Source organism: Carassius gibelio, chromosome A4, assembly GCF_023724105.1.
Source record: "Carassius gibelio isolate Cgi1373 ecotype wild population from Czech Republic chromosome A4, carGib1.2-hapl.c, whole genome shotgun sequence".
NCBI classification, from domain to species: domain Eukaryota; kingdom Metazoa; phylum Chordata; class Actinopteri; order Cypriniformes; family Cyprinidae; genus Carassius; species Carassius gibelio.
In genome coordinates this window covers 3368319-3390985 of record NC_068374.1, presented here as the reverse complement: position 1 = coordinate 3390985, position 22667 = coordinate 3368319, and the positions used below count along the sequence as shown (strand labels likewise).

The window sequence follows — 22667 nt, the reverse complement described above, 5'->3', positions numbered from 1 at the left end:
GATTTAGAAATCGCGCACGCTCAAATCGTTATTTTAGGACGTTTCCTTTTAATCGCACAGCCCTAGAATGGACTGCAAATGAACAGAAAATAATTGGCGGCCCACCTGCAATACCACCGCGGCCTATTGGGCCATTCTTTAAGGCCTATTGGGCCATTCTCACCGTGGCCTTTCCTGTGGCATAGTCTCCGCCTCAGACGTCACGCCCATGGACCGTTGGCTAAACGTCTGGTGCATATGGGACATAAAAGTGGAAATACTTCAGGAGTGTTGAAGTTGACATCATATTGATTAAATTCTACAGGAGTTCTGCAACTCCTCTATCCAGTAACTGGCTACTGGGCTTTTTAACAGATAGACCTCAGTTTGTGAGGGTTGGACATCACACCTCCAGTACCATCTCTCTGACCACTGGCTCCCATGTGGACTGTGTCCTGAGCCCATTACTATTCACCATGATGACCCATGACTGCCATGCCAGGTTTAGTACAAACCATGTTGTGAAGTATGCAGATGAGACGACAGTGGTGGGCCTCATTTAGGATGACGACAAACAGGAGGAGGTGAGACAGCTTGTTGTCTGGTGCAATAAAAATAACTTGTTCCTGAATGTCAAAAAAGGAGATCATTGTTGATTTGAGGAAAAAGCAGTACAGGCACACACCACTCATCATCAATGACACTGCGGTGGAAGTAGTAAATAGTATTAAGTTTTTTAGGATGGAGATCACAGATAGTTTGACATAGTCCGTTAATTCCACCTCTCTAGTGAAGAGAACATGAGCGTCTTTTTTGTCTGCGTCGGATGAGAAGAGCACACCTTCCTTCTCACATCCTCAGTACTGTCTACAAAGGCATTATTGAGAGCATATTGACCAGTTGCATCCCTGTCTGGTCTGGGGTCTGTGTGTGTGGTGAGGACAGCAGAAAAGATAATTGGCTCTTCACTGCCTTCCATCCAGGACCTCGCACACAAACACTGTCTGACCTTGTGCTCAAAACATTTCAAAAGACCCCACACATCCTCATCATGGACTGTTTACACTGCTGCCCTCTGGAAAAAGGTTTCGTAGCCTTCAGTGCAGAACAGTAAGGTTCTATAATAGCTTTTTTCCACAAGTTATTAGACTTCTTAACTTAAAAATAACCTCTTAACCATTTTATTTCACTGTAGTAAGTCTCATGTGTATTTATTTATATGCTACTGTCATTGATTTTAGGGTTATATTCTTTTAAATGAACACTGTTGCAATTTTTATTATATCTATATTTTTATAGTGATTTTATGGCATGCGTTTAGTTTAGTGTAGTATTTATCAGCCAGTGAAACAGAATTTTGTTCATATGTGCACTCTTTATGTACAGTTGAATGACAATAAAAGCAACTTACCTTATCTACAACTTGTGATTCAAGCTACAGATGGGGCCAGCGCCAAAAAAATTTTTTTCTTTTGTATTGGTTTTGTAAATAAATACTTTTGCATTCTTTCTGGTAGAAATTGAAGCATCAGTGCAAGTTCTACTAGTAATAATTAATGCCACGTCTCATTACAATTAGATCTAGACAAACTGCACTCAACACGAGGAATATAAAAGCCCTCTCCTCACACTTCATTGTGTTTGCAGATACTGTCGCAAAGTTTCCCCTCCATCCTCCCCACCTACACCAGGTTGGCCCTGTCCATGCAGTGGTATGCTCCACCCTGCCTTAGTCTCCGGCAGGAATCTCTACAACCTCTGATTCAAGCTACAGATGGGGCCTAAGCCAAAATAATTATGTTCTTTTGTATTGTTTTTGTAAATAATTACTTTTGCTTTTCATCTTCACCTCCTTTTTTACCAGGAGTTTTTCTGGTAGAACTAGGAATGAACAATTCTTCTAGAACATTTATTAATCTTAGTTAATGTTAATTACAATGTTTAATAATACATTATTAAAATCAAATGTTGAATTTGTTAAAAATTAATGCACTGTGAACTAATATGAACAAACAATGAAGGACTGTTTTTTTATTACCTAATATTGACAAAGATGAATAAATACTGTAACAAATGTATTGCTCATGATTAGTTGGTGTTACTTATTACATTACCTAATGTTAACAAATGAGACCTTATTGTTAAGTGTTACCAAACTGTTTAAAGTGCAGGTAGTTCCAGTCCATTTACTCATCATTTGATATTAATATGATGCTTCTGTCACAGGGTGATGAGAGACAGGCGGAACCATTTCTCACCAAGGATGTTTCCTGGTCGTAAGGGTTCCGGTGTGACACCTGGCCGGTTCCAGTTTCCCCGTGAGTTACGCTCAGACGCCCGGGTCGAATGAAGAAACGAGTAACAGGTGTGTAATGAGGAGGTGGCAATCGTTGATTGGGACAGGTAGCGGGAATGCGGCTTATAAAAGGACTTCGGGTTGAAGGAGAGAGGAGAAGGTTGCGGGAGAGATTAGCGCAAGAGAGAGAGGTCGGGAAGAGAGGAAGTGCGACAGAAACGGATTTTCTACAGGCTGTGGATAGGAGGTAAAGTCTGTTCTACAATAAAGGACGCATAGAGACGGGAGAACAGATGCACACATTTATGTTTGCAACAAGTTAAGTACCACGTTTACTTTCTATATGGTTCTTTGAAGTTTGTTGTCCCCATATGGATGTGACGATTGGATGATCATGGGCTGGAAGTTTGCTTCTGGTTGTTCATTCCTCTCACTGTCTTTGAGCCATAACTCTCGAAGCTGGATATTCTGTTCTCACCTTGCTGCATCCATGGGATGATTGTTTTGCTTTTAATCCATATTATGATGTTTTAACCTCTCAACGTTAGTGTATCTGTAGCTGTTCCTCTTCCCCGTTGTGTTGTCTATGGCATTCTACCCTTGTGCTGATTCTGAGTGGAAGGTGTTGACGACAAGGAGCTAGTTCTTGTATCCAGTGCTGTCCACTGACAACTATACTTCTTGGTTGCTTGCGAATCCTCCTTACCTCGAAGGACGAGGAACCAGGTTGGAGCCACGAGCAAAGGCCTTAATTCACTGTGAGTGTGTGGATTGTAGTGATTGTGGTGAAGATTCATATGTGTGAAGTGCTTTGAACTGTCTTGCTGAATGCACGAGTGTAAAGTCTCTCCGGTGTTTGTGCCTTCAAACCTGATATGCCACCTATCCTGGCAAGGAGGTGACGGGTTATACTAACCAGTGATTGAGTGTATTATACAGAGCTGTGAGCCATGCATCCCCTGCTTTCCTGACCAGTCTGAAAGAGGAGTCGTACCTACATACTCCCCATTATCTGGCCTGGTGCCGATTGTTGGACGCGTGAAGACATTCCCCCTTCACTGTTCTGGTCTGCCTGGAAGAGGAGCCATACCCGTATACCCGCCTGGTCTGGCCTGGAGCTGCCCCGTTAAGGACGTGAGTCATTTATCCTTTGCTCTCCTGATTTGTTGGGAAGAGAAGCCATACCTTTATACTCCCTATTGCTGGGCCTGGAGCAGATTGTTGAAAATGTGATGCTATCCCTCCTTTGTTGTTCTGGTTTGCCTGAAAGAGTAGTCATACCCGTATACTCACCGTGTCCGGCCTGGAGCCGCCCTGCTAACGACGTAAGTTATTTCTCTGTATATGCATACTCTCCATTGTCTGGCCTGGAGCCAATTGTTGAAAACGTGAAGACCTCTCTCTCTTGACGTATTGGTCTGTCTGGAAGAGGAGCCGTACTGGCGTACGCCCCATATCTGGCTTGGAGTTAACTGTTGAACACGTGAAGTCATCCCCCTCCCCCCTTTGCTGTTCTGGTCTGCCTGGAAGAGGAGCCATACCCGCATACTCACCTGTCCGGCCTGGAGCCGTCTTGTTAGTGACGTGAGTTATTTCTCCCTTGTTTTCCTGACCTGTTCGGAAGAGAAGCTGTTCTTGCATACCCACCATTAACGGGCCTGGAGCCAATTGTTGGAAGTGTGAAGTCATCCCTCCTTTGCTGTTCTGGGCTGCTGGAAGAAGAGCCTCCCCCTGCCTGCTTAACCTAGTCCAGTTGGGAGCCGATCCATTGACAAAGTGAGTTAATATCCCCTTGTTTTCTTGGCCTTACTTGGAGAAGAACCACTATCTATGTGTATATCATTGACTGGCTCAGAGCCGATTTAATAATGAAGTTAGCTGTTGTTCTTTGTTCTGAACTGTCTTAAGGAGGACTCTTATTCGCCTGCTTATCATCGCATTGTTCAACAAGGGGGAATTCCGGTTACATACTCACCCTGTGGTGCATACCCTGACTGGAGAAGTGGAACGCCAGTATCCTGAGGGGAAGAGGAGGTCGAGTGTTTTATCTAGGAAAATACTTTTAATTAAATAAAGACATACTTATACCTTCTTGTTTGTCCTGTCACTGGTGTACTCTGCTAGCTCCCCGAGGTGGTGTAGGGTATAGGGGCAGGGTGTAAGGTTCCGGCCCGCCCCGGTCTGTGACACTTCCATTAAAAGACACACACACACTGCACACAAACTTCCAGCTTCACTTTTAGTTGAAAGATCTTGCAGAGATGTGGGTAATTCATGAACGCATCTCTCAGTCTGTAATATGCATGTCGTGATTGTTAAATAACTGATTGCGTTATCCAATCCAAATTGTAATGCTGACAGGCACTCCCTGTAAATCTGCTTTGAAACTAGATGGTGAAAAAATGTTACATAGTGTACCTGTAACAATAACAAAAAATAAGTACATGGCTATCTTTCATTTTTCATGTTTACATTGCCTCCCAGTTTTGGAACTGTAATCATGCAATGGGTTTCTTATTGGCAATATTAATAAATAATGCAATTTATTCAGAAATGTGTTAAGATCATCTTTTGTAATTTAATATTTAAGTAGGCCATGTTTCCATTTCTCTTGACTGTATGTTGAATAATGTTGATACAGAACTCAGTGTCATTGATATTCTGTCTCTGAGTTTACAAAGTTTTAATGGCACAGCATGCACACACGTGTCATACTCATACACAGTTACAGTTAATTTGTTTCATTCTTAGTGTGACCAGAACTAGTAAACAGGAGTGCATTGTCAAAGTGCCATCATTCCATGCTTTGTTTTGAATGTTTTGAAAGATATGTTTTGAAAACATATCTTTTCTCCTTAGCATTTTAATTTCACTTCATTGCTGTTTTATTGTATTATATGTCTTGTTTTTTTTCTGTTTCCTCTTACTTTTAATTTGATTTTACATTGTTCAGCATTGTTATGTTTAATGTGCTATATAAATAAAATTTACTTACTCATGGTATGTGGGCCAGAGTAAGTTACTGGATCTGGGCCGGATCTGGGCAAGAAATCAAAATAAATGTGGCCCAGATTTGGGCCAGTTCTACTTTATTTGTTTTGTTCTCACCTGACATCCAGCATTGCTATGGGTACCCTGTGGCCCAGAGCTGGTAAACAGGAGTGGACTGCCCAAGTGCCATTATTCCTCGTGGTATGTAGGCCAGAGTAAGTTACTGGATCTTGGTCGAATCTGGGCCAGAATTTAAAATAACTGTGGCCCAGATTTGGGCTAGTTCTACTTCATTTGTTTTGTTCCCGGCCTTACATGCAGCATTGCTATGGCTTCTCTGTGGCCCATACCTGGCAAACGTGAGTGGACCACCCAAGTTCCTCCCAAGTTTGAATTCTGGGACGAATCTGGGCCAGGATTCAAAATAACTGTGGCCCAGATTTGGGCCAGTTCTACTTTTTTTTTTTTTGTTCTCGGCTGACATGCAGCATACCCAGATCTGGTAAACAGGAGCTGACCACCCTTCCATCATTCCTTGTGGTATGTTGGCCAGAGTAAGTAACTGGATCTGGGCCACAATTCAAAATAACTGCTGCCTAGATTTGGGCCAGTTCTACTTTATTTGTTTGATCTGGTAAACAGGAGCGGACCAAACATTAATATTTGATCTGCCCACACACAACAAGCCAGAACTCAACCTAAAACTGGTTAGTCACACATGGGCCGGATCTGGCCAACATACAACAAGCCAGAACTGAGACTAAAACCAGCTTGATGTGTGTGGGCCAAATCTGGCCCAAATTTGGCCCACTTCACTTTAAAAATAACCTCTGCCACTGCCAGAACCCAGCCATATGTGCCATATTTGGCCCAGATAAGGCCCGGAAGTGTATGCTATCAGGGAAGTGCCATCATTCCTCGTGGTATGTGGGCCAGAGAAGTAACTGGATCTGGACCGGATCTGGGCCAGAATTCAAAATAACTGATGCCCAGATTAGGGCCAGTTCTACTTTATTTGTTTTGTTCTCAGCTGACATGGGGCATTGCTATGTCTTGGTTGAGGCCCAAATCTGGCAAACAGGAGTGGACCACCCAAGTGCCATCATTTCTATCATATGTGGGCTATATTAAAGTGTCAAGTGTGCGCCAGATCTGGGCCACAGCAATTTAGCTATCTGGGAGGAGGATCCCGGTGACATGGCAGTCAGGATGACAGGTGGTTCATATAGTTGTAAATCTGCTCATGAATGAAACCAGGTACAAATTTGACAAATGACAAACTGTCAAATCAAATCAAAATGGAGGAGATGTCAGGGCATAAGGAAATTGTAATTAAAATAAAATCCTTTGAAAGCGATATTATGAAGTCAAAACAGGACATTGATGAATTGCTTAAAAAATTGGATAACATTGATAATCAACATAAAAGGAAAAATATCATCATTGATGGGATACCTGATGTTGGAGGAGAAAAATCAAATGAATTGGAGCTTAAAGTTCAACAAATGTTCTCTAGTAATTTAGAGCTCGACTGTACTAATGATTGAGATGGAGCGGGTACAGAGGATTGGTCAGTACCAAGAAGGGGGAAGGCCAAGAAAGATCATGGTGAATTTGCTGCGGCTAAAAGACAAACAGCACATCATCTCTTCTGTTAAAAAGCTGAAGGGGACCAACATCTATATAAATGAGGATTTCTCAGGGGCAGTGCAACAGAAAAGAAAAGAACTCTGGCCAAAGCTGAAGGCTGCGAGGGAAAGGGGTGAAAGAGCATGGCTGAGGTATGACAAGTTAGTCATTGGGTCAAAAGATGGACATACAGAAAATGTATAACTTAAAGGGCATTTTAGAACTTGAAGCATGTTATTTTAAATTATCTGTACATTTTGACATCCTTAGCTATGAATATAGGCAGAAAGAAAATACAATCATCTTCGCTAAAGTTTTCTAAAAAGGGTCTAGTCCTGGCCCACTTAAACATATGTAGCCTCAGAAACAAAGTTGAAGAAATAACTACACTTTGTCAGTCGGAGAATATTCATATCTTAGCACTGACAGAAACCCATTTGGATGAAAGTTTTGACAACTCTGTTGTTGCAGTTGATGGCTATAACCTGTACAGAAGAGACCGGGATTAACACGGTGGAAGTGTAGCATTATACATTAAAGATAGTATTGTAGTCGTGCAAAGAAATTATATAATGTGTGTTGATGTTGAAATATTATGGATTCAGATAAACATCCCTCACTCTAAGCATTTTTTAGTTGGATGCTGTTATCGTCCCCCAAGCGCTCATGTAAGTTACTTAGACAAAATATGTGAAATTGTAGATAGAGTGTCTGAGTGTCTAAAGACACTTTTCTTTTAGGGGATTTTACCATAGATTGGTTCTCTAAAGTTTGTCCCTTACGCAAAAAACTGTCCTTAATGGCCAGTCTCTGTAATTTCACCCAGCTTGTTATTCAGCCAACTAGAATCGCTGTAGGTATTGATGGCAGAAATAACATCTACATGCATTGATCTGATATCCACTAATATACCAGAGCTTTGTTCACAAACAGTTTCCAAAGATGTGGGGTGTTGTGACTACAATCTGATCGCTTTATCAAGAAAAACTAAATTGCCTAAATCTGGAGTTAGAATTGTTCTCCGCAGGTCCTTTAAAAGGTTCAACCCAGATTTATTTATATTAGACATCAATAATATGCAATGGTCAGATGTTCTTGAAGAACAGAATGTCAACACTGCTTTAAATATGTTTATGGATAGATTAATGAAATTGGTTAATATGCATGCTCCCCTTAGGAAATGGCTGGACAATGAATTGAGATCATTGATGCTTCAAAGGGATAAAACCAAAGCAGTTGCTCAAAAATCAGGGAAGCCTGAAGATAGGAAGACGTACTGCACATTAAGAAACAAAGTCACAAAACTAACTCATAGTAAAAAGAATGGTTATTTTAAACAGAAAATGTATAACTCTGTGAATGATGGGAAAAAACTGTGGAAAATACTGAATGTATTAATGTGTAAGAAGTCAAAGTCATCCCCAAAATTTGTTGAATGTGAGGGGCAGTTCATTACGAAGCCACATGATATTTTACAAGAAAAGTGGATAATTTAAGATCTGACATGAACAAAACTAACAGTGATGCATGCCAGAAATTGGTTGATAACATAATGAAGGACAAAAACTGCCATCTCCAATTCAATACTGTAACTCAGGATGACGCAGAGAAGCTGCTACAGGGTCTATCTATTGATACATCTGCAGGTATAGATAATTTGGAAGGAAGAATACTTAAAGTAGCTGCGACTCAGCTTTCAAAACCTATAAGTCACATTTTTAATAGGTCCGTTTTGAGTGGTACTTTTCCTGAGCTTTGGAAACAGTCAAAGATAATACCCCTTCTTAAAGATGCAAAAGTGGGCTTTACTGGATCAAATAGTAGACCAATCAGTTTACTCCCAGTGTTAAGCAAAATTTTGGAGAAGGTTATCTTTAATCAAATAATGGATTATTTCAGTACAAATAAATTGATGACAAAGTTCCAACATGCATATAGACAAGACTTTTCCATAAACACTGCCCTAGCACAAATGACAGAGGAGTAGCTAACATGTTTGGATGAAGGGAAACTAGTAGGAGCTGTGTTTTTGGATTTTACAGCAGCTTTTGATGTAATAGACCATAGTCTTCTCATAGCCAAACTCAAAGCATATGGTTTTTCACACTCAGCACTAACTTGGGTGCACAGTTATCTTTCCAATTGGACGCAACAGGTTTATTTCAATGGTAGTCTTTCCAACTGCTTAACAACATCATGCGGCATAGCACAAGGAAGCTGCCTGGGTCCACTTTTATTCTCAATATTTATAAATGATTTTCCACATGTTTTTAGAAAGGCTAGTGTTGTTATGTATGATGATGATGCTACTTTGTTCACTGCAGCATCAACATTACCTGAACTCAATGAGAATCTCCAGCATGAGTTAAACACAGTAGTAGACTGGGTGAAAAAGAATAAATTGGTACTGAATATTTCCAAAACTAAATGTATGATATTTTGCAATAGATACATGTTACCAAGTATCACCCCACTTAATTTGCATATAGAGAGCAATGTGGTCGAGCAGGTTATTAGATTTAAACTGCTGGGTGTTAGACTAGATAATTTATTATCTTGGTCAGACCAGATTGAATACATTGTCAGTAAGATGGGCAGGGGTATCGCTATGTCCCGAAAATGCTCTGTATATTGTCCAACTGCTACATTGAAAAATGTTGTCCAAAGTCTTGTTCTGTCTCAGTTATATTGCTGTCCAGTAGTTTGGAGTAGTGCGGCCCAAAAACATCTAAGAAAACTTCAAATTGCACAGAATAGAGCGGCCAGAGTAGTTCTGCACTGTTCTTTTCGCACTAGTGTGCGTGAGATGCATATTACATTATCTTGGTTAACAGTAGAGGCAAAAGTAAAATATAATCTTTTGTTGCTCATGTACAAGGTCATGGCTAATGAAGCATATACTGTAACTTTATAAAAGAAAAAATATTGTTTAGTGGATATGGTCATGAGCATGTGACACGCTCAGTCAGCAACAAGATAATGATTACTCCTAGTCCAAGATGTAATTTTATGAAGAAAACTATTGTATACAGAGGGGCTGTAGAGTGGAACTCACTGCCATCCAGCGTTAGGGAACTCAAAAGTACATTTTCTTTTAAGAAAATAATAAAACAGAGATTACAGGTATGAAAGTATTACTTATATTTATTTTTGCATGGTTTGTTTTAAATTGTTTGAATTGCATGTTGATTAGATGTTGCTTTTTGGATAACTGCATAATTTGTACTTCTTTCAAATGTGTGTCATGGTAGATAATATATTGTATAGTTTTTATAGATTTTATTGATGTATTGATTTATTGAATTTTGTATTTTTGTATTGTGATTTCAGTGGACTCCAGGAATACTAGCGACCACCATAGTCAGAGCTATTTTCCAATTGCATTAAATGTCATGGTTCTGGGATGTAATCTCTCTTAACTGGTATTTCACAATCTTCACACATACAAAAAAAATCTGAAAAAGATTATGCATATTTGGTCTATCTGCCCGAGGGGAGGGCTATAAAGACAGAATTGTGCCCGAGCCCAGTATGCTCCCCCTTTCCACAGGCATAAGACAGGTACAGTTGAGAGTGAGGAGTTGGGGTGGTGGAGGTATGATGGAAAACTGGAAAATGACAAGCACTTCCCTAAAGGAGAAAACAAACATGGTACAGAAGCCAGGAATCAGTTTTGATATTAGTTCCCTCAAAAATGATGGAGTACTAGGTTAGCTGTGTGGCCTTTGCAGGGAGTTGCTTGGACGCTTGACCAGAAGAACCAATAGAGACAAGCACTTGATGTCACTATTTTTTATTTTTATTTTAATTGAATCTTTCAACATTTTACAACAGTAGCCAGTTGATAAAGACAAGAATAAAAAGATAAAAAATCAAAATGTCACTTGCAATCTGCCCCTGCACTCTCGGCTTCAAAGTCATGGCCTAATGGTTAGAGAGACGGACTTGTAACCAAAGGTCGCAAGTTTGAGTCTTGGTACGTAGGTGGGGAAGGTGAATGACAGCACTCTCTTCCACCCTCAATACCATGATTGGGGTGAAACCCTTGAGCATGGCACCAAACCCCCAACTGTTCCCTGGGTGCTGCAACAAAAAATGGCTGCCCACTGCTCTGGGTGTGTTTTCACGGTGTGTTTAATTATTTGCTGTTATTCAGCTGTTCCTCCAACCGGAAAAGAGAAATGACAGTTTTTTATATTCATATTTTCATAGATATTTTTGAGCACATAAACCCAACTCTACACTCACCAACTACTTCTCAATGACATCAAACATATAACAAGCAGATAAAAGTACGGTTGCAATAATAGATGTTGGTTCCCAAGGGTCAGTTAGTCGTTTTCTGTTAAAATAAAAGAAAACACCAGGCGGGAGAGGGGCCTATTTTAAGACATGAATTTAATGCTCAAAATCAGCCCACAACCCTCCCTTCTGTACTCATTTGTTTTAGCATGAATATCCAGATAAATAAATAACATACTAAACTTCTTAAACACCCTGCAATCAAGCTCTTTAATAGGCAGAGCTGAAATATTCTATAAATTCTAAGAATATCGGACAGTAATATGATTATGCTTTTCTATGAAATATTATACAACTTGATAATAAAAAACAAGAAACGTTTATCTTGTCTTTATGACTTTGCATTGTTATTTGAAAGGGGATTGATTGTCAGGTGGGAGCAGAGGTTGCATCAAACAAAACTAACTGAATGACTTTTTAAAAACATAAAATAAAGCCTTATTCACGCGGGATATCTGGGGAACTTACCCCCCACCCTCGCGAAGACTGTGATTTTAATCAAATTTACTGACTTATCTCCCGGATACCCGGATGTCAAGCCTTTGAGAGTCCCGTCCTATGGTCTATTTAGATGGATTTAAAAAAAGAGACTAGTATATTCTTGTGCCCTGTGTCATTTACATTTCACTAGGTTAAAATAATATCTCAAGTTTATGCTTGATTTATTTGAAACACATTTTCCTCAAAACCTTTTAAACTTTCTCTTTCTGCAAATTGTGTAGTCGAAGCTATATGACAACACTCAAAATACTATCAAAACACTCTAATGCAGCTCCATTCTTTGCAAAGATGGACAAAAAGGCGCACAGGAAACAAAAACCTTTAAAAAATGTTATACGACCTGCCAAATGCTGGCCAAATCACAGAGATGCCGATTCGCACAGGATAACCTCCACAATTATTACAAATGACTGGAGACCACCAAGTAATACTAGTCCCGTGTGAATACAGCTTAAGATATTTAAACCTTGAAGTAAACTTTGAAAATGAGCTATATAATTCTGCTACTTTGTTTTACAGTCAGGGTTAATCATACAAAGTCAAGGTCTGTAATGTTCTATTCGTAAGGGGCAATACTTTTAAATTTTTTCCCCTTCTTAGACTTTGGTCATATTCATCTCAGTTTTCCAAAACTGATAAATAAGGAAAATGTCTTTTAAATAGAGAGAAATGTATTACTGGAATGAAGAGTGAAACTGAAGGAAGACTTGTGCTTATTTTTGTGGAATAAAGTTTCTGTATTACATGTTGTTACATGTTTTTGAAATTGCATGTACAGTCAGTGTGCACTTGAGTTCCACAGAAATGCTATTTTCCAAGTGATTTAAATATCATGGTTCTGGAATGTAATCTTTCTTAACTGGTATTTCACAACTTCACACATACAAAAAATCTGAAAAAGAATATGCTTACTTGGTCGATCTGCCCGAAGGGAGGGGTCTAATCACAGAATTTTGCACGAGACCAGCGTGCTCCCACATATCCTAGGCCTGTGATAGGTACAGTTGAGAGTGAAGAGTTTGGGATGGTGGAAGGATGATGGAAAACTGGAAAATGATGAGCACTACCCTAAAGAAGCAAACAAACATGGGATAGCAGCCAGGAATCAGTTTTGAAAAAAGTTCCCTCAAAAATGGTGGAGTACAAAGCTAGCTTGGAGGTGCTTGGACGCTAGACCGGAAGAACCAACAGAGACTTGACGTCACTATTTATTTATTTATTTGAATTGAATCTCTCAACATTTTACAACAGTAGCCAGTTGGTGAAGACAAGAATAAAAAGATTCAAAATGTCAATGTCACTTGCAATCTCTCCCTGCACCCTCGGATACAAAGCCGTGGCCTAATGGTAAGAGGGCAGTCGTGACCTAATGGTTAGAGAGACAGACTTGTAACCAAAGGTCGCAGGTTTGAGTCTTAGTACATAGGTGGGGGGAGTGAATGACAAGCACTCTCTTCCACCCTCAATACAATGATTGAGATGAGACCCTTGAGCAAGGCACCAAACTCCCAACTGCTCCCCGGAGCTGGAGAAAAAGAATGGCTGCCCAATGGTGTGTTTTCACAGTGTGTATTTATGTGTTTGTTCAATTCTCACTGCTGTGTGTATTTGTGTGCACTTGGATGGGTGAAATGCAGAGCACAAATTCAAAGTTTGGGTCACCATAATTGGCCACAAGTCACATCCTTTCCTTTTTTCTTTCCCTTTCCTACCTGTGGCATCACTTGCAATCCACACAAATCATGTGCATTGCCAATGGAGACAAGACACTGCGGTGGTTAAATGATTAAAAGTAACCTAGTAGGCTACTATAATGTACAGAGTCCTGCAAGTCACCTGTTGGAGAAACCGACAAGACTCTCAAGTCCGTGGCCACAGAACAGTGGAAAGTTTGGGTGCTCTGTTCATATTCTGACCCTCTGCTAACCCTATATATTGGCCTAAATAGAGGCCTTTTTCGGCAGCTGTGGTTGTTTTGCCTATGTTAAAATAGTGACAGGAAAAGTGGGCTGCTGCGATGCCAGATTGATTAATAACTGATTTGAGGAGGGAGGGCTGACAATTGTTTATTTCAGGGTAGGGTGTGGGTTGGATCATTTTACGAAAAGATCGGATTCTGCCTAAGTAGCCTGGAAACAGCTTGGAGATAAGTGCAGTGATGGAAAGAAAGGAAAAGTCTGGAAAGGGCAGGTTGTATAAGAGATGGAACATTTCTTGAAAAGACCAATCTTGACGCCTATGATATAACTTCTTCTTTAATCAGATTGTCTATCATGTCAGGCTCTGCGAGAGCGGATTGAAGATGATCCCAGATGATGCTTTGGAGGGCAGGATTTCTATCCCAGGTTTAAAACCATGTTTCAGACTAGACAATAGATAGTAAAATTAACATCAGGGTGTTGAGATCATTCCAATCAATAAACTAGAAATATCCACAGGGGTCTGCAAATCATTATTAGGATTTGTATGAACAGATTTCATAACTGGACATAGGGTGTAGACAGGAGTGCTGCCGCAGTAATTACAGATGAATGAAATATGACAATGCTGTCTTGTGCATTTACTTTCCTTGAAATTGTTGCAGACCTGTCAGCCAGATGGCAAAAGGACAAACCTTCCCGTAGAATCAGTTCCAGAGGAGTCTACGTTGACATTTGGGGGCTGTGGGACAGAACTGCTCGACTTCAGTCGATTCTGTGCAGGAAGGAATTAAGGTGTTAGTTTGTGAACATGCCATAGCGACGAAAGGAGTTGAACATAAAAGATGAACTAAAGAATAATGTAAAGATAATCAGAGCTTTGAATGTGTTTATTCACATTTTTTTGTCCTATGTTACAGACAAATTACTTCAGCTAAATGTCCTGACTATGAAAGTCTCTAAAACATACTGAAACAAATATCCTGAATCATGTTCAAAGGGATTCAAGTTAACATTCAACAATAGCTGATTGTTTGCCATTTGAATGTAGTTGTGAGTGTAGTCAAACCACGTCAGCCAAGCTTGCATCAGCTGGTAGTCAGCTGTTCCTGATGTGTACCAATCTAGCTTTGACTCACACCGGTCCATTTAAATTCTCATTCTTCAGCATCTCTTCTATTGCATCGCTGCTCGCAAATCAAACTCCCAACTCCACCTAACTGAACCTGTAATCTAAATGGACATTTTTCCTGTATAGAGTTCACTATATTGCAAGCATTCTCGTGTATTTTGTATTTTCTATGAAACTCATATCAATTATGAATTGTAATTACGTATACTTATACTTGTAGTGAACAACAGACAAATTCTCATTCCAAGGACCAATTTATGGCAGGGCCCCTGTCTGTCTGTCAGTGTGGAGGGAGATGAGCCCCACTATGATTGGATCCTGGCGGAGGAAGATAAAAAGAAAATTTCAGGACCATCAGATTCAAAGACAACTGCCAGACATCTCTAACATTACAAGAAGGGAGATATTCTGCTACCTCAACCACCTTAAAGGGGACTTCTCATTGGACTATGGGTTGGCCCTCACCATCACATCCAATCCTAAATTTTAGGGAATGACTGCACTAAAAAATTCCTCCAGATTTCTCGATGCAACAGCAGTGGCCGAAACAAAGAAAGGCCACAAAGATCTATCCGATTCCATTCATACCCAGGTTTGGAGACTTCAAATGAATGCAAACTGTAAGGAATTCACTTCATCCTTAGATGAAGTACAGTTTATGTTGATGGCCATTGACTGTTAACACTGGATCAGGCCTGTTAACATATTATGGTATGAATAGGTTATATTAAATTTGTTACATTTCATTAATCTCTTTACAATAGAGTCTTCTTTGTGTTGATGATCCGAGGCTCTAATAGCTCACTAAACCACCAATCTTTCAGATAAATCAGTTGACCAGCTCCCTCCAGTGTGTGAAAAATGAAATTGTTGAACAGCTTGTTGGAACACATTGCCAAATTATCAGTCTTAGACTGGTGCACTAACCTAAGTGAGGCGGGAACTGGTCATCTGGGGCCATATGTATAAAGACGCTCAGAATACATTTTTTGTCTTAAGTGTGTCAAAATTCTTAGAATGACGTCATTTTACTCTTATTCTTATTCTTGAGACTAAGTGTGATTCATAAAGTTTTTTAAGTGTCAAGACTAGGTCTCAGCTCCTAAATTATTTAAGAGAGCTGGATAGGTCTCCTAACCAGTTAGGAGTAACAAGATGGCAGCAGAGAGGAGGAGGACGCACAGTTTCCAACAACGAAAGAATGTGTTGGAATTATATGATGACAAAGAGTTGATCAAACGATACAGGCTTGCTCATCAGGGTCTTTTTTTTTGGTACGGACCTAGTCAGAAATTCAATAACTTCTTCCACTGTAAGAAACAATGCTCTAACTGCAGAAATTAAAGTTATAATGACTGCGTTTCTTGGCGACTGGAAAAATGCAGCAATGCGCCAGTGATGACTTAGGGCCATCACAGTCCACAGTTAGCAGGGTGTTAAATACCACTGTTGCTGCACTAACCACACCAGACATAGTAAGGCAGTTCATTGACTTCCCAACTGACCTTCAAACTACGGCAAAAGCAAGCAGATTTTATGAGGATTGCGGGTTTCCCTGAAGTTGTTTGAACCATCCATGGCACCCATGTACGCATCACTACTCAAACTGTAAATGTAAATGACATACATCAATCCAAAAGGATTCCACAGCATCAATGTTCAATTCATATTTTTTCTTACACAATTCTATGGCACAAAGCATATGTACAGTCATTGAGTATTTTTAATTCTTTTCAGTTTTAGTGCGTAATATTCATTTTTAATTTCCAACAACTTAATTTGCAATTTGAGCTTTTTTCTTTTAAAGCAAGGCAAGTTTATATAGCACATTTTGTACACAATGGTAATTCAAAGTGCTTTACATAAAAGAAAGTAAAATAATCATGAAGAAAAATAATTTTAAAACTTTAAAAATTATTTAAAAATGTACCTATTTAAAAATTATTTAAAAAACAGAAACAGAAAATGATTTTACCAGCAAACGCCAGGTTTTTGTCAGACCACGTCTGCAGTTTCTTCATTACACATCCAGAAACACACACCCAGTGGTTTCTCAACTCACTCCCTTTAGTCACAGTCTGTTCTGAGAAAATTATGTTTAATGAAGTCTTTTTGTCCTGTAAACAGTGTATTTCTGTCTTACTTTACAAATATCTCACAAATATATACAATTATTAATAACAAATTTTATTCACATGAATGTTACATATAATATTATTATGAAAATAAAATTAACTCTAGCCAAAATGATTCAGTTATGTGTTTGTATAGTGATTATAAGGGGGTTAACTAGAATAGGTTTGTATGATTTAATTTAAAAAAAATTTGTTTTTTCGGTAACACTTTATAATAACTGCATGCTATTAATCAATAGTTTAGCATTAGGTAACAGTTAATTCATCATTTATAAAGCATTAATATACATTTATAAGCAGTTTATAAGTACAGATATAAATGCTTTATACCTGGTTTAAAAGCATATCTATAATGTATTTAATAATTGTTTTTTCATACTTTATTAATGATCAATTTATCATTTCTAAATTAAGTATAGCATTATTTATACACCAGTTATTAAGGAGTTGTCCATGGTTCATAAGATCACTTAGAAATTGTAAGTAAATGATTAATAAACTATTTAAATGTGTATTCATACATCTTTTTATTCAGACATATAGTAATAGTTACTTATAGCCCTGAAAGACAGCGGAGACCAGGACAACTAGAGCCCCAGATACAGATCCCCTGTAAAGACCTTGTCTCAGAGGAGCACCAGGACAAGACCACAGGAAACAGATGATTCTTCTGCACAATCTGACTTTGCTGCAGCCTGGAATTGAACTACTGGTTTCGTCTGGTCAGAGGAGAACTGGCCCCCCAACTGAGCCTGGTTTCTCCCAAGGTTTTTTTCTCCATTCTGTCACCGATGGAGTTTCGGTTCCTTGCCGCTGTCGCCTCTGGCTTGCTTAGTTGGGGTCACTTCATCTACAGCGATATCGTTGACTTGATTGCAAATTAAAACAGACACTATTTCAACTGAACAGAGATGACATCAATGAATTCAATGATGAACTGCCTTTAACTATCATTTTGCATTATTGAGACACTGTTTTCCAAATGAATGTTGTTCAGTGCTTTGGCGCAATGTATTTTGTTTAAAGCACTATATAAATAAAGGTGATTGATTGATTATAGTGTTAATAAATGGTTTATTAACGTATTTCTTCTGTAATTCAGGGTTAATTCAGGTAGTTCTAAAACATATGTAGTTGTTAGTTAACTATTTTGTGAGCTCATCTAAAGTGAGGACTATTTATGCTTTGTAAAGCTTTTACAAATGAGATTTAAAGGCTTTTAATATTTCTATGTTCTGTATCACTGTGTTGTGTTTGCAGAACCTGATTTTACCAAGTGAGACATGTTCCTGGGACAACATCGTTGTTGACCCTAGAACAACATTGTGATTAACCAATCAGATTTGAAGAACCAGTTTATAGATTTTGTGAAGTTTACGCTTAAAATCAGTGTTTGGTGCTTGTACATCAGTGTCATTCATCTATCATTTCCTCTGATTTTAGGGATTACTCATGGTTAAGGTTAGGTTTAGGTGTAGGGATATGGTTAAGAATATATTTTTGGAGTAAAATGTTGTTCCAGGGTCATCAAAATATGTTGACCTAGGAACACATCGAACTTGGCAAAATCAGGACGTGCGTTGTGTTTGTTTCCGTTTTTTGTCTAGAAGATAACTGAGCCTTTAAATATCCTTTATAAATGCTTTACAAGGCATAACTAGTCCTCACTTTAGATGAGCTCACATAAATAGTTAACTGACCACTACTAAATGCTTTATAACTACCTGAATTTACTAAATTTCTTGTGATCTTATGAATCACTGGCAACTACTTAATAACTGGTTTGTAAATAATGCTATACTTCATTGAGAAATGATAAATTGATCATGAATAAAGTATGAAAATACAATTATTAAACACATTATAGATATGCTTTTAAATAAAGAATAAAGCATTTATATTTGTATTTATAAACTTCTTATTACTGTCTATTAATGCTTTATAAATTATGAATTATCTGTTTACTAATGCTTAATTAATTATTAATAGTGTGCAGTTATTATAAAGTGTTACCGTTTTTTTCTAATAGTAATTTCTTATAATAAATAAAAATTATGAGTAAATCTAACTATAACAAAACTATTAACAAAAATATTCCCTACATATGCAACAAGTTTACAAATGAAATAAGGCTGATTGTTTGTTAAAACCATAATACAAAATCTTAAACTCTAAAAAGGTGCTCCCATACTCTACGATCAAGGTGCACAGGTGGCATTTTGCACCTCTGGCTACAAAGTGAGTTTTAAATCATGATAATTTGACTCACAGCATTGCAAATGTAATATGTCTAGATTACATTCATACTATATAGAATTTACTTTTTTAGCAGTCATTATGTAATTACTTATAAAAAATATGTGCCTAATCATGTAAGGATGGTTTTCCTGCTAGGGCAGTGATCAACATAATATATAATTAATAAAGACACCTGACAAAAACTGAAGAAACTGAGATAGCAACGTACGAAGAACGGGACAATTAGTGGCGGGCCATTATCGGCGTTAACGTGAGACTCTTATTGGGCAATAAAAAAAAATATTGCCATTAATCTGTTCTCAAAGTTTGGTTGGGAGCTAGGTCTATACTACACAAGTTATTATGACTTTTACCTTGATAATTTAGTGCAGATGTATACCTAACCGAATTGCAATGTAGAGGGCGAGAACGAGTCTCCGAACCTGTGTGTATGCCTGTGAAATTGCCACATCAAACGTTACGTGCAAACATGGATGCAGCTATGAAGCCACCGGGTTTGCTTCAGGAATTTCTTTTTCTTTTTTTAAAGAAGCTTCCCAATGGAAACCTCGACAAGACTCACGCATGTTTCACACATACTCCATCTGCAGTGCGTATGCAGTCCATGTGCGTTACGTATGTGGTGCAGAAGTGGCACAGACTCCGTGTGCTTTCGAACAGGATGCATTTGCAGTCAGCTACTGATCCGTGTCTGTTTAGTCCACAGATACAACATTTGTTCACCGCTCCTGGAACGCACTGATGGACCACAACCGTGTGCACTCCGGTGCGAAAAAGAATATGCAACACATACACACTGCAGACAGAGTATGTGTGAAACAGGCACTTGTTGTTTGCACCTTGTGCAATGTGGAATTAGTTTACTGTAAGAGTTCTTCCAGTCTCAAGTACCACCTAAATGCAAAGTATACCTTATTAGCTAATGCGGAAGATGCCGGGCCAAGCGCTGATGTAGCACAGGGGAAGAGTCGTCGTCAAACTACTATGTTTGAGTGCAACCGAGGCAAGCCCCTCAGCACAGCTCTATCAGTACTAACAATCTTATTGAACATAATTTAATAATTTATTTTCATCACCAATTATCATAATAGAATATGATATATACTTTCATACTTATATCATACTTTCTCAAGCAGTTTGTGATGCATTTTGGAAACAGGAAATGAGTTTGTGGTCTAATGCGCCACCTGGCTTGAAAAACCCATTATCAAAAACTTACTTTTAGGCCTGATCCCAATTATTTTTTATACCCCTTCCCCTTCCCGTACCCCTTCACCTACCCCTTCCCCTTGAGTGCCAACAGTCTTGAAGGAGTTCCCTGAGAGATGCTTAGCACTTGTTGGTTCTTTTGCCTTCTGTCTGCAGTCCAGCTCACCCCTAAACCATCTCGATTGGGTTCAGGTCCGGTGACTGTGGAGGCCAGGTCATCTGGCGCAGCAACCCATCACTCTCCTTCTTGGTCAAATAGCCCTTGATGCCTTCAGTGTGACTCTACAATTTTCACAGTCATGAAAATAAAGAAAACTCTTTGAATGAGAAGATATACATATATTTGTATGTATGTGTGTATATAATATGTATGTATTGTTTATTTGGTTTATTATTATTATTTTTGTTATTTATACTTGATGAACAATATAACCAATAGCTGAAGAGTTTTTTTGTGGTGTAACATTCATCAGTGTTTGTATCAGTATTGTAATCAATAAATATTGTTCAATTTAGTGTTATACATATGTTATAATATTATGTTTTGTTCTAATGCCACAAGTCTTAATCTCAAGTTTAATGGGTTTTACATGATTCGATTCTTTTGTGTGGGTTTATGTAGTGTACTTTCATATTTTCACATGTGTCCTCCTAAATAACCCACTAGCTTATCAGTGTATATGTGAAGAAATACATTTATTCATAAATTCTCACAAAATGATTTTTTGACAAACTACTTGGCAAACTACTTCCTCTGACTGCTGCTTTCTGATGGTTTGAAGAACAATTACCCCCACCACCCTGTTGTTTCACACAATTGTATAAATGCAAGCAAGTGTAAAAAAAGTGTCAAGCAAGTGTCAAAAAAGCTGCCAGCATTTAGGGAGGAGCGCACCCAGTCAGCAGGTTTGTGGTCCTTATGTCCTCTATGAGAGAAAGCAGAAGCTGCATGGTGATTCCACCGCAGGCCAGTCGAAAGTGTAGGCCTACTAATTTGGCGCTTCAGTCCATCTTGGAGTGCGCGCACAGAAAGCTGCCTGTTACATGCGAGTGTGAACTCAAATTTCCTTTTGTGGCAAACTGCATTTATAATAAGTGAAACTGCACGAAGTACATCACACTCTATTACTCAACCATTCGTTATAGTTGCTTACCCCGATTGGCCTTTTTCTATAAAAAAGTTCAATCAATTCACACTTGATTTAACTATTCACACTTCATATTATTGCCACGATATGTATTTCCATATCACCCAGCCCTAACATTCAGTTATGCTTAAAAACATTTGACAAGCTATCTGATTGGCTAACACTATTTTTTCCCCTTGTTGGTGCTCTTTTATTCTTTCATGTTAACTGAAGGCAAATGATGCTAGTGTTGCCAAGTCAGCTGTTTTCCCACAGAATTGGGCTACTTTAACACCGTTGCCAAGCGTTGCTTTATGTCTGCGGGTTGAAGTGACCTCAATAATGTGATATTTAGCCGCTGAAATGTGAATTTTACTGGAGGTAAAACATGTATTTTAACCCACGGAATGCAATTTTTACCAGGGAACCCACTCAAAACACAATTGGGCTAGTTTTGAGTAGCAATTGGGTGGTGTTTGTTTGCGAAAACCTGACAAACCTGAATGATGCTCTATTTTAACTTTAATCAACCAGTACAATTGACCTTGACAGCCTCACCTCATCTTGTAAAAGTCCCTCACCCCATGCTGAATGCAGCTGTACAGTACAGCTGCAGCTCACGTGATAAATGATGGAGGTGTGTCTGAACTAGTGGATGAACAAAATCAACACCCTGATAAAGAGGATGACTGGCAGAAAGTAATGTATGTATTCTGAAAATACAAAAATACTAATCATAAATGTATTAAAATCTAAATTACATTTGACTAGTTCCAAAGGCTTTAAAATCCAAAATAGTATTTTGTATTTCAAATAATTATTTTCAATACATGTATCTGAAATACTATCCACACTGCACATAGTGTGACTCTTTAAATATAACTTAAAAAAATAAAGTAATAATAGTGATTATAGTATTTCACTTTATTTATTTTGTATTTTAAATAAAACAATAAACAACATTAAATATCTTCATTATGCATATACCTGGGTTGTTATTGGTTGCAGGGAAATCAGAAATTAAAGTTGAGAGTCCATGGAACTACATACAAGCCTGTTTCTTTCATAATTATACAAAAGTTTTCAACAAAATATATGTGGCACAGACAGAAAAATAATGTAGTCCACACCAGCATTTCTACTCGTTAGAATTGCAAGTGCTGAATCTATAGGCATCCAGCATCTGTC

General features: G+C 38.5%; 1 long non-coding RNA gene across 2 annotated transcripts in view; it reads right to left on the bottom strand.

The window, feature by feature from the left end:
* LOC127968739 (uncharacterized) overlaps positions 1–16817 on the bottom strand; it is a 37872-nt gene extending 21055 nt beyond the window's left edge. For both annotated transcript variants that reach the window (XR_008156109.1, XR_008156111.1), the window contains exons 1-3: positions 16725–16817; positions 16255–16355; positions 12611–15067 (exon numbers count right to left, since the gene is read on the bottom strand). This is a non-coding gene — a long non-coding RNA (uncharacterized LOC127968739). The remainder of the gene's footprint in view (positions 1–12610; positions 15068–16254; positions 16356–16724) is intronic.
* Positions 16818–22667: the final 5850 nt, after the last annotated feature.